General features: G+C 42.9%; 1 protein-coding gene across 1 annotated transcript in view; it reads right to left on the reverse strand.

The window, feature by feature from the left end:
* The window catches only part of LOC118379634 (pyruvate carboxylase, mitochondrial-like), a 596,907-nt gene that overhangs the window by 286,444 nt on the left and 299,154 nt on the right, over positions 1 to 11,309 (reverse strand). The window lies entirely within an intron of this gene.

The following is an 11,309-nucleotide window of genomic DNA, read 5'->3' on the forward strand; positions in this document are numbered from 1 at the left end:
GAAAACAGTGTTTTCTAGGGGCTCAGTGAATAAATGGTGAATGGAAAACAGTGTTTTCTAAGGGGCTCAGTGAATAAACGGTGAATGTAAAACAGTGTTTTCTAAGGGGCTCAGTGAATAAATGGTGAATGGAAAACAGTGTTTTCTAGGGGGGCTCAGTGAATAAACGGTGAATGGAAAACAGTGTTTTCTAGGGGCTCAGTGAATAAACGGTGAATGGAAAACAGTGTTTTCTAAGGGCTGCTCAGTGAATAAGCGGTGAATGGAAAACAGTGTTTTCTAAGGGGCTCAGTGAATAAACGGTGAATGGAAAACAGTGTTTTCTAAGGGGCTCAGTGAATAAACGGTGAATGTAAAACAGTGTTTTCTAAGGGGCTCAGTGAATAAACGGTGAATGGAAAACAGTGTTTTCTAAGGGGCTCAGTGAATAAACAGTGAATGGAAAACAGTGTTTTCTAAGGGCTCAGTGAATAAACGGTGAATGGAAAACAGTGTTTTCTAAGGGGCTCAGTGAATAAACAGTGAATGGAAAACAGTGTTTTCTAAGGGGCTCAGTGAATAAACGGTGAATGGAAAACAGTGTTTTCTAGGGGCTCAGTGAATAAGCGGTGAATGGAAAACAGTGTTTTCTAGGGGCTCAGTGAATAAGCGGTGAATGGAAAACAGTGTTTTCTAAGGGGCTCAGTGAATAAACGGTGAATGGAAAACAGTGTTTTCTAAGGGGCTCAGTGAATAAACGGTGAATGGAAAACAGTGTTTTCTAGGGGCTCAGTGAATAAATGGTGAATGGAAAACAGTGTTTTCTAAGGGGCTCAGTGAATAAACAGTGTTTTCTAGGGGCTCAGTGAATAAACAGTGTTTTCTAGGGGGCTCAGTGAATAAACGGTGAATGGAAAACAGTGTTTTCTAAGGGGCTCAGTGAATAAACGGTGAATGGAAAACAGTGTTTTCTAGGGGCTCAGTGAATAAACAGTGAATGGAAAACAGTGTTTTCTAAGGGGCTCAGTGAATAAACGGTGAATGGAAAACAGTGTTTTCTAGGGGGCTCAGTGAATAAACAGTGAATGGAAAACAGTGTTTTCTAAGGGGCTCAGTGAATAAACAGTGAATGGAAAACAGTGTTTTCTAAGGGGCTCAGTGAATAAATAGTGAATGGAAAACAGTGTTTTCTAGGGGGCTCAGTGAATAAGCGGTGAATGGAAAACAGTGTTTTCTAGGGGGCTCAGTGAATAACGGTGAATGGAAAACAGTGTTTTCTAAGGGGCTCATTGAATAAACAGTGAATGGAAAACAGTGTTTTCTAAGGGGCTCAGTGAATAAACCGTGAATGGAAAACAGTGTTTTCTAGGGGGCTCAGTGAATAAACGGTGAATGGAAAACAGTGTTTTCTAAGGGGCTCATTGAATAAACGGTGAATGGAAAACAGTGTTTTCTAGTGGGCTCAGTGAATAAATGGTGAATGGAAAACAGTGTTTTCTAAGGGGCTCATTGAATAAACGGTGAATGTAAAACAGTGTTTTCTAAGGGGCTCAGTGAATAAATGGTGAATGGAAAACAGTGTTTTCTAGGGGACTCAGTGAATAAACGGTGAATGGAAAACAGTGTTTTCTAGGGGCTCAGTGAATAAACGGTGAATGGAAAACAGTGTTTTCTAAGGGCTGCTCAGTGAATAAGCGGTGAATGGAAAACAGTGTTTTCTAAGGGGCTCAGTGAATAAACGGTGAATGGAAAACAGTGTTTTCTAAGGGGCTCAGTGAATAAACGGTGAATGTAAAACAGTGTTTTCTAAGGGGCTCAGTGAATAAACGGTGAATGGAAAACAGTGTTTTCTAAGGGGCTCAGTGAATAAACAGTGAATGGAAAACAGTGTTTTCTAAGGGCTCAGTGAATAAACGGTGAATGGAAAACAGTGTTTTCTAAGGGGCTCAGTGAATAAACAGTGAATGGAAAACAGTGTTTTCTAAGGGCTCAGTGAATAAACGGTGAATGGAAAACAGTGTTTTCTAGGGGGCTCAGTGAATAAACGGTGAATGGAAACAGTGTTTTCTAAGGGGCTCAGTGAATAAACGGTGAATGGAAAACAGTGTTTTCTAAGGGGCTCAGTGAATAAACGGTGAATGGAAAACAGTGTTTTCTAAGGGGCTCAGTGAATAAACGGTGAATGTAAAACAGTGTTTTCTAAGGGGCTCAGTGAATAAACGGTGAATGGAAAACAGTGTTTTCTAGGGGCTCAGTGAATAAACGGTGAATGGAAAACAGTGTTTTCTAAGGGGCTCAGTGAATAAACGGTGAATGGAAAACAGTGTTTTCTAAGGGGCTCAGTGAATAAACAGTGAATGGAAAAAAGTGTTTTCTAGGGGCTCAGTGAATAAACGGTGAATGGAAAACAGTGTTTTCTAGGGGGCTCAGTGAATAAACGGTGAATGGAAAACAGTGTTTTCTAGGGGGCTCAGTGAATAAACGGTGAATGGAAAACAGTGTTTTCTAGGGGCTCAGTGAATAAACAGTGAATGGAAAACAGTGTTTTCTAAGGGGCTCAGTGAATAAACGGTGAATGGAAAACAGTGTTTTCTAAGGGGCTCAGTGAATAAACAGTGAATGGAAAACAGTGTTTTCTAGGGGCTCAGTGAATAAGCGGTGAATGGAAAACAGTGTTTTCTAGGGGCTCAGTGAATAAACAGTGTTTTCTAAGGGGCTCAGTGAATAAGCGGTGAATGGAAAACAGTGTTTTCTAGGGGGCTCAGTGAATAAACAGTGTTTTCTAAGGGGCTCAGTGAATAAACGGTGAATGGAAAACAGTGTTTTCTAGGGGCTCATTGAATAAACAGTGAATGGAAAACAGTGTTTTCTAAGGGGCTCAGTGAATAAACGGTGAATGGAAAACAGTGTTTTCTAAGGGGCTCAGTGAATAAACAGTGAATGGAAAACAGTGTTTTCTAGGGGGCTCAGTGAATAAACAGTGTTTTCTAAGGGGCTCAGTGAATAAACAGTGAATGTAAAACAGTGTTTTCTAGGGGCTCAGTGAATAAGCGGTGAATGGAAAACAGTGTTTTCTAGGGGCTCAGTGAATAAACGGTGAATGGAAAACAGTGTTTTCTAGGGGGCTCAGTGAATAAATGGTGAATGGAAAACAGTGTTTTCTAGGGGGCTCAGTGAATAAACAGTGAATGGAAACCGTGTTTTCTAGGGGCTCAGTGAATAAACGGTGAATGGAAAACAGTGTTTTCTAGGGGGCTCAGTGAATAAACGGTGAATGGAAAACAGTGTTTTCTAGGGGCTCAGTGAATAAACGGTGAATGGAAAACAGTGTTTTCTAGGGGGCTCAGTGAATAAACGGTGAATGGAAAACAGTGTTTTCTAAGGGGCTCAGTGAATAAACAGTGTTTTCTAGGGGCTCAGTGAATAAACAGTGTTTTCTAGGGGGCTCAGTGAATAAACGGTGAATGGAAAACAGTGTTTTCTAAGGGGCTCAGTGAATAAACGGTGAATGGAAAACAGTGTTTTCTAGGGGCTCAGTGAATAAATGGTGAATGGAAAACAGTGTTTTCTAAGGGGCTCAGTGAATAAACAGTGTTTTCTAGGGGCTCAGTGAATAAACAGTGTTTTCTAGGGGCTCAGTGAATAAGCGGTGAATGGAAAACAGTGTTTTCTAAGGGCTCAGTGAATAAACGGTGAATGGAAAACAGTGTTTTCTAGGGGCTCAGTGAATAAACAGTGAATGGAAAACAGTGTTTTCTAAGGGGCTCAGTGAATAAACGGTGAATGGAAAACAGTGTTTTCTAGGGGCTCAGTGAATAAACAGTGAATGGAAAACAGTGTTTTCTAAGGGGCTCAGTGAATAAACGGTGAATGGAAAACAGTGTTTTCTAAGGGGCTCAGTGAATAAACAGTGAATGGAAAACAGTGTTTTCTAGGGGCTCAGTGAATAAACGGTGAATGGAAAACAGTGTTTTCTAGGGGGCTCAGTGAATCAACAGTGTTTTCTAAGGGGCTCAGTGAATAAACGGTGAATGGAAAACAGTGTTTTCTAGGGGGCTCAGTGAATAAACAGTGTTTTCTAAGGGGCTCAGTGAATAAGCGGTGAATGGAAAACAGTGTTTTCTAGGGGGCTCATTGAATAAACAGTGAATGGAAAACAGTGTTTTCTAAGGGGCTCAGTGAATAAACGGTGAATGGAAAACAGTGTTTTCTAAGGGCTCAGTGAATAAACAGTGAATGGAAAACAGTGTTTTCTAGGGGGCTCAGTGAATAAACAGTGTTTTCTAAGGGGCTCAGTGAATAAACAGTGAATGTAAAACAGTGTTTTCTAGGGGCTCAGTGAATAAACGGTGAATGGAAAACAGTGTTTTCTAGGGGCTCAGTGAATAAACGGTGAATGGAAAACAGTGTTTTCTAGGGGGCTCAGTGAATAAACGGTGAATGGAAAACAGTGTTTTCTAAGGGGCTCAGTGAATAAACGGTGAATGGAAAACAGTGTTTTCTAGGGGGCTCAGTGAATAAATGGTGAATGGAAAACAGTGTTTTCTAAGGGGCTCAGTGAATAAACAGTGTTTTCTAGGGGGCTCAGTGAATAAACAGTGTTTTCTAGGGGCTCAGTGAATAAACGGTGAATGGAAAACAGTGTTTTCTAAGGGGCTCAGTGAATAAACGGTGAATGGAAAACAGTGTTTTCTAGGGGCTCAGTGAATAAACAGTGAATGGAAAACAGTGTTTTCTAAGGGGCTCAGTGAATAAACGGTGAATGGAAAACAGTGTTTTCTAGGGGCTCAGTGAATAAACAGTGAATGGAAAACAGTGTTTTCTAAGGGGCTCAGTGAATAAACAGTGAATGGAAAACAGTGTTTTCTAAGGGGCTCAGTGAATAAACAGTGAATGGAAAACAGTGTTTTCTAGGGGCTCAGTGAATAAACGGTGAATGGAAAACAGTGTTTTCTAGGGGGCTCAGTGAATAAACAGTGTTTTCTAGGGGGCTCAGTGAATAAACAGTGAATGGAAAACAGTGTTTTCTAAGGGGCTCAGTGAATAAACAGTGAATGGAAAACAGTGTTTTCTAGGGGCTCAGTGAATAAACGGTGAATGGAAAACAGTGTTTTCTAAGGGGCTCAGTGAATAAACGGTGAATGGAAAACAGTGTTTTCTAAGGGGCTCAGTGAATAAACGGTGAATGGAGGGGTGGATGGTGGAGAAGCCCCGTATCCACACTTACTTTAGAGGGTGGACTGTGGAGAGCCCCGTATCCACACTTACTTTAGAGGGTGGATGGTGGAGAAGCCCGTATCCACACTTACTTTAGAGGGTGGATGGTGGAGAAGCCCGTATCCACACTTACTTTAGAGGGTGGATGGTGGAGAAGCCCGTATCCACACTTACTTTAGAGGGTGGGTGGTGGAGAAGCCCCGTATCCACACTTACTTTAGAGTGGTGGGTGGTGGAGAAGCCCCGTATCCACACTTACTTTAGAGGGTGGATGGTGGAGAAGCCCGTATCCACACTTACTTTAGAGGGTGGGTGGTGGAAAGCCCGTATCCACACTTACTTTAGAGTGGTGGGTGGTGGAAAGCCCCGTATCCACACTTACTTTAGAGGGTGGGTGGTGGAGAAGCCCCGTATCCACACTTACTTTAGAGGGTGGGAGGTGGAGAGCCCCGTATCACACTTACTTTAGAGGGTGGACTGTGGAAGCCCCGTATCCACACTTACTTTAGAGGGTGGATGGTGGAGAAGCCCGTATCCACACTTACTTTAGAGGGGTGGGTGGTGGAGAAGCCCCGTATCCACACTTACTTTAGAGTGGTGGGTGGTGGAGAAGCCCCGTATCCACACTTACTTTAGAGTGGTGGACGGTGGGAAGCCCGTATCCACACTTATTTTAGAGGGTGGATGGTGGAGAAGCCCGTATCCACACTTACTTTAGAGGGGTGGGTGGTGGAGAAGCCCCGTATCCACACTTACTTTAGAGTGGTGGGTGGTGGAGAAGCCCTGTATCCACACTTACTTTAGAGGGGGGTGGTGGAGAAGCCCCGTATCCACACTTACTTTAGAGGGTGGGCGGTGGAGAAGCCCCGTATCCACACTTACTTTAGAGGGTGGACTGTGGAGAAGCCCGTATCCACACTTACTTTAGGGGTGGATGGTGGAGAAGCCCGTATCCACACTTACTTTAGAGGGTGGGTGGTGGAGAAGCCCCGTATCCACACTTACTTTAGAGTGGTGGGTGGTGGAGAAGCCCCGTATCCACACTTACTTTAGAGGGGTGGGTGGTGGAGAAGCCCCGTATCCACACTTACTTTAGAGGGGTGGGTGGTGGAGAAGCCCCGTATCCACACTTACTTTAGAGGGGTGGGTGGTGGAGAAGCCCCGTATCCACACTTACTTTAGAGGGGTGGATGGTGGAGAAGCCCCGTATCCACACTTACTTTAGAGGGGTGGGTGGTGGAGAAGCCCCGTATCCACACTTACTTTAGAGGGGTGGGTGGTGGAGAAGCCCCGTATCCACACTTACTTTAGAGGGGTGGGTGGTGGAGAAGCCCCGTATCCACACTTACTTTAGAGGGGTGGGTGGTGGAGAAGCCCCGTATCCACACTTACTTTAGAGGGGTGGGTGGTGGAGAAGCCCCGTATCCACACTTACTTTAGAGGGTGGGTGGTGGAGAAGCCCGTATCCACACTTACTTTAGAGGGTGGATGGTGGAGAAGCCCGTATCCACACTTACTTTAGAGTGGTGGACGGTGGAGAAGCCCCGTATCCACACTTACTTTAGAGGGGTGGACTGTGGAGAAGCCCCGTATCCACACTTACTTTAGAGGGGTGGACGGTGGAGAAGCCCCGTATCCACACTTACTTTAGAGGGTGGATGGTGGAGAAGCCCGTATCCACACTTACTTTAGAGGGTGGGTGGTGGAGAAGCCCCGTATCCACACTTACTTTAGAGGGGGGTGGTGGAGAAGCCCGTATCCACACTTACTTTAGAGGGGTGGATGGTGGAGAAGCCCCGTATCTACACTTACTTTAGAGGGTGGATGGTGGAGAAGCCCGTATCCACACTTACTTTAGAGGGTGGATGGTGGAAGCCCCGTTACTTTAGAGGGTGGATGGTGGAAAGCCCCGTATCACACTTACTTTAGAGGGGTGGACGGTGGAGAAGCCCCGTATCCAGACTTACTTTAGAGGGGTGGATGGTGGAGAAGCCCAGTATCCACACTTACTTTAGAGGGGTGGGTGGTGGAAGCCCAGTATCCACACTTACTTTAGAGGGGTGGGTGGTGGAGAAGCCCAGTATCCACACTTACTTTAGAGGGGTGGATGGTGGAGAAGCCCCGTATCCACACTTACTTTAGAGGGGTGGGTGGTGGAGAAGCCCCGTATCCACACTTACTTTAGAGGGGTGGGTGGTGGAGAAGCCCCGTATCCACACTTACTTTAGAGGGGTGGGTGGTGGAGAAGCCCAGTATCCACACTTACTTTAGAGGGGTGGACGGTGGATTTTGGTCCATGGGGGAAAGGCAATTTTTCATTTTAGGAATAATGTGTTGTTGACGAGGGAACCAGCTAACGTTAGCTCATAGCTAGCTAATTCTCATCCTACATCTCTGACTACATTTGTGTCTCTGTCTATACTGCGTGGTAAAATATTTGAGCTGGATGTTGTTCTTGTACTGCGACATGTTGATAATGTAGCTCAGTTTGTCAATGGAATGGGCTAGAAAACAGCCCAAACCTAGCCAGTTAGACAGTGATAGCCGCAAGCTAAAAAAAAACCAGGGAGAGCGAGAGGAGAGAATTCTCTTTCATCTTCTTCTGCCTTGATAATGTTCAGTCGAATATGTTTTTCTACATGTAATAATAATAATAATAGTTTTTCTACATGTAATTGATGTGTGTTGATTTGTATTCTATAAACATTGTAATTGTGTCAAAATGTTGTTAATATTGTAGGAAAAACACCAAACAGTTTTCCTAAGAGCAACTTGGTGAATAACAGCTCAGCCATGTACAGTAGACTACAGACAGACATTATGATCCTCCATCATGTACAGTAGACTACAGACAGACATTATGTTCCTCCATCATGTACAGTAGACTAGAGACAATATGTTCCTCCATCATGTACAGTAGACTACAGACAGACATTATGATCCTCCATCATGTACAGTAGACTACAGACATTATGATCCTCCATCATGTACAGTAGACTACAGACAGACATTATGATCCTCCATCATGTACAGTAGACTACAGACAGACATTATGATCCTCCATCATGTACAGTAGACTACAGACAGACATTATGTTCCTCCATCATGTACAGTAGACTACAGACAGACATTATGATCCTCCATCATGTACAGTAGACTACAGACATTATGTTCCTCCATCATGTACAGTAGACTACAGACAGACATTATGATCCTCCATCATGTACAGTAGACTACAGACAGACAATATGTTCCTCCATCATGTACAGTAGACTACAGACATTATGTTCCTCCATCATGTACAGTAGACTACAGACAGACAATATGTTCCTCCATCATGTACAGTAGACTACAGACATTATGTTCCTCCATCATGTACAGTAGACTACAGACAATATGTTCCTCCATCATGTACAGTAGACTACAGACAATATGTTCCTCCATCATGTACAGTAGACTACAGACAGACAATATGTTCCTCCATCATGTACAGTAGACTACAGACATTATGTTCCTCCATCATGTACAGTAGACTACAGACAGACAATATGTTCCTCCATCATGTACAGTAGACTACAGACATTATGATCCTCCATCATGTACAGTAGACTACAGACAGACAATATGTTCCTCCATCATGTACAGTAGACTACAGACATTATGTTCCTCCATCATGTACAGTAGACTACAGACATTATGATCCTCCATCATGTACAGTAGACTACAGACAGACATTATGTTCCTCCATCATGTACAGTAGACTACAGACATTATGTTCCTCCATCATATACAGTAGACTACAGACATTATGTTCCTCCATCATGTACAGTAGACTACAGACAATATGATCCTCCATCATGTACAGTAGACTACAGACAGACATTATGTTCCTCCATCATGTACAGTAGACTACAGACAATATGATCCTCCATCATGTACAGTAGACTACAGACAGACAATATGTCCCTCCATCATGTACAGTAGACTACAGACAGACAATATGTTCCTCCATCATGTACAGTAGACTACAGACAGACAATATGTTCCTCCATCATGTACAGTAGACTACAGACAATATGTTCCTCCATCATGTACAGTAGACTACAGACAGACAATATGATCCTCCATCATGTACAGTAGACTACAGACATTATGTTCCTCCATCATGTACAGTAGACTACAGACAGACATTATGTTCCTCCATCATGTACAGTAGACTACAGACAGACAATATGTTCCTCCATCATGTACAGTAGACTACAGACATTATGTTCCTCCATCATGTACAGTAGACTACAGACAGACAATATGTTCCTCCATCATGTACAGTAGACTACAGACAGACAATATGTTCCTCCATCATGTACAGTAGACTACAGACAGACAATATGTTCCTCCATCATGTACAGTAGACTACAGACAATATGTTCCTCCATCATGTACAGTAGACTACAGACAGACAATATGTTCCTCCATCATGTACAGTAGACTACAGACAGACAATATGTTCCTCCATCATGTACAGTAGACTACAGACAATATGTTCCTCCATCATGTACAGTAGACTACAGACAATATGTTCCTCCATCATGTACAGTAGACTACAGACAGACAATATGTTCCTCCATCATGTACAGTAGACTACAGACAGACAATATGTTCCTCCATCATGTATAGTAGACTACAGACAGTATGATCCTCCATCATGTACAGTAGACTACAGACAGACAATATGTTCCTCCATCATGTACAGTAGACTACAGACAGACAATATGTTCCTCCATCATGTACAGTAGACTACAGACATTATGATCCTCCATCATGTACAGTAGACTACAGACATTATGATCCTCCATCATGTACAGTAGACTACAGACAGACATTATGTTCCTCCATCATGTACAGTAGACTACAGACAGACAATATGTTCCTCCATCATGTACAGTAGACTACAGACATTATGATCCTCCATCATGTACAGTAGACTACAGACATTATGTTCCTCCATCATGTACAGTAGACTACAGACAGACAATATGTTCCTCCATCATGTACAGTAGACTACAGACAGACAATATGTTCCTCCATCATGTACAGTAGACTACAGACAATATGTTCCTCCATCATGTACAGTAGACTACAGACAATATGTTCCTCCATCATGTACAGTAGACTACAGACAATATGTTCCTCCATCATGTACAGTAGACTACAGACATTATGTTCCTCCATCATGTACAGTAGACTACAGACAGACAATATGTTCCTCCATCATGTACAGTAGACTACAGACATTATGTTCCTCCATCATGTACAGTAGACTACAGACAATATGTTCCTCCATCATGTACAGTAGACTACAGACAATATGTTCCTCCATCATGTACAGTAGACTACAGACAGACAATATGTTCCTCCATCATGTACAGTAGACTACAGACAGACAATATGTTCCTCCATCATGTACAGTAGACTACAGACAGACAATATGTTCCTCCATCATGTACAGTAGACTACAGACAGACAATATGTTCCTCCATCATGTACAGTAGACTACAGACATTATGTTCCTCCATCATGTACAGTAGACTACAGACAATATGTTCCTCCATCATGTACAGTAGACTACAGACAGACAATATGTTCCTCCATCATGTACAGTAGACTACAGACATTATGTTCCTCCATCATGTACAGTAGACTACAGACAGACAATATGTTCCTCCATCATGTACAGTAGACTACAGACAATATGATCTTCCATCATGTATAGTAGACTACAGACAAAATGTTCCTCCATCATGTACAGTAGACTACAGACAGACAATATGTTCCTCCATCATGTACAGTAGACTACAGACAGACAATATGTTCCTCCATCATGTACAGTAGACTACAGACAATATGTTCCTCCATCATGTACAGTAGACTACAGACAATATGTCCCTCCATGTACAGTAGACTACAGACAGACAATATGTTCCTCCATCATGTACAGTAGACTACAGACAGACAATATGTTCCTCCATCATGTACAGTAGACTACAGACAGACATTATGATCCTCCATCATGTACAGTAGACTACAGACATTATGATCCTCCATCATGTACA

This window comes from Oncorhynchus keta, chromosome 35 (genome assembly GCF_023373465.1).
Source record: "Oncorhynchus keta strain PuntledgeMale-10-30-2019 chromosome 35, Oket_V2, whole genome shotgun sequence".
NCBI lineage: Eukaryota > Metazoa > Chordata > Actinopteri > Salmoniformes > Salmonidae > Oncorhynchus > Oncorhynchus keta.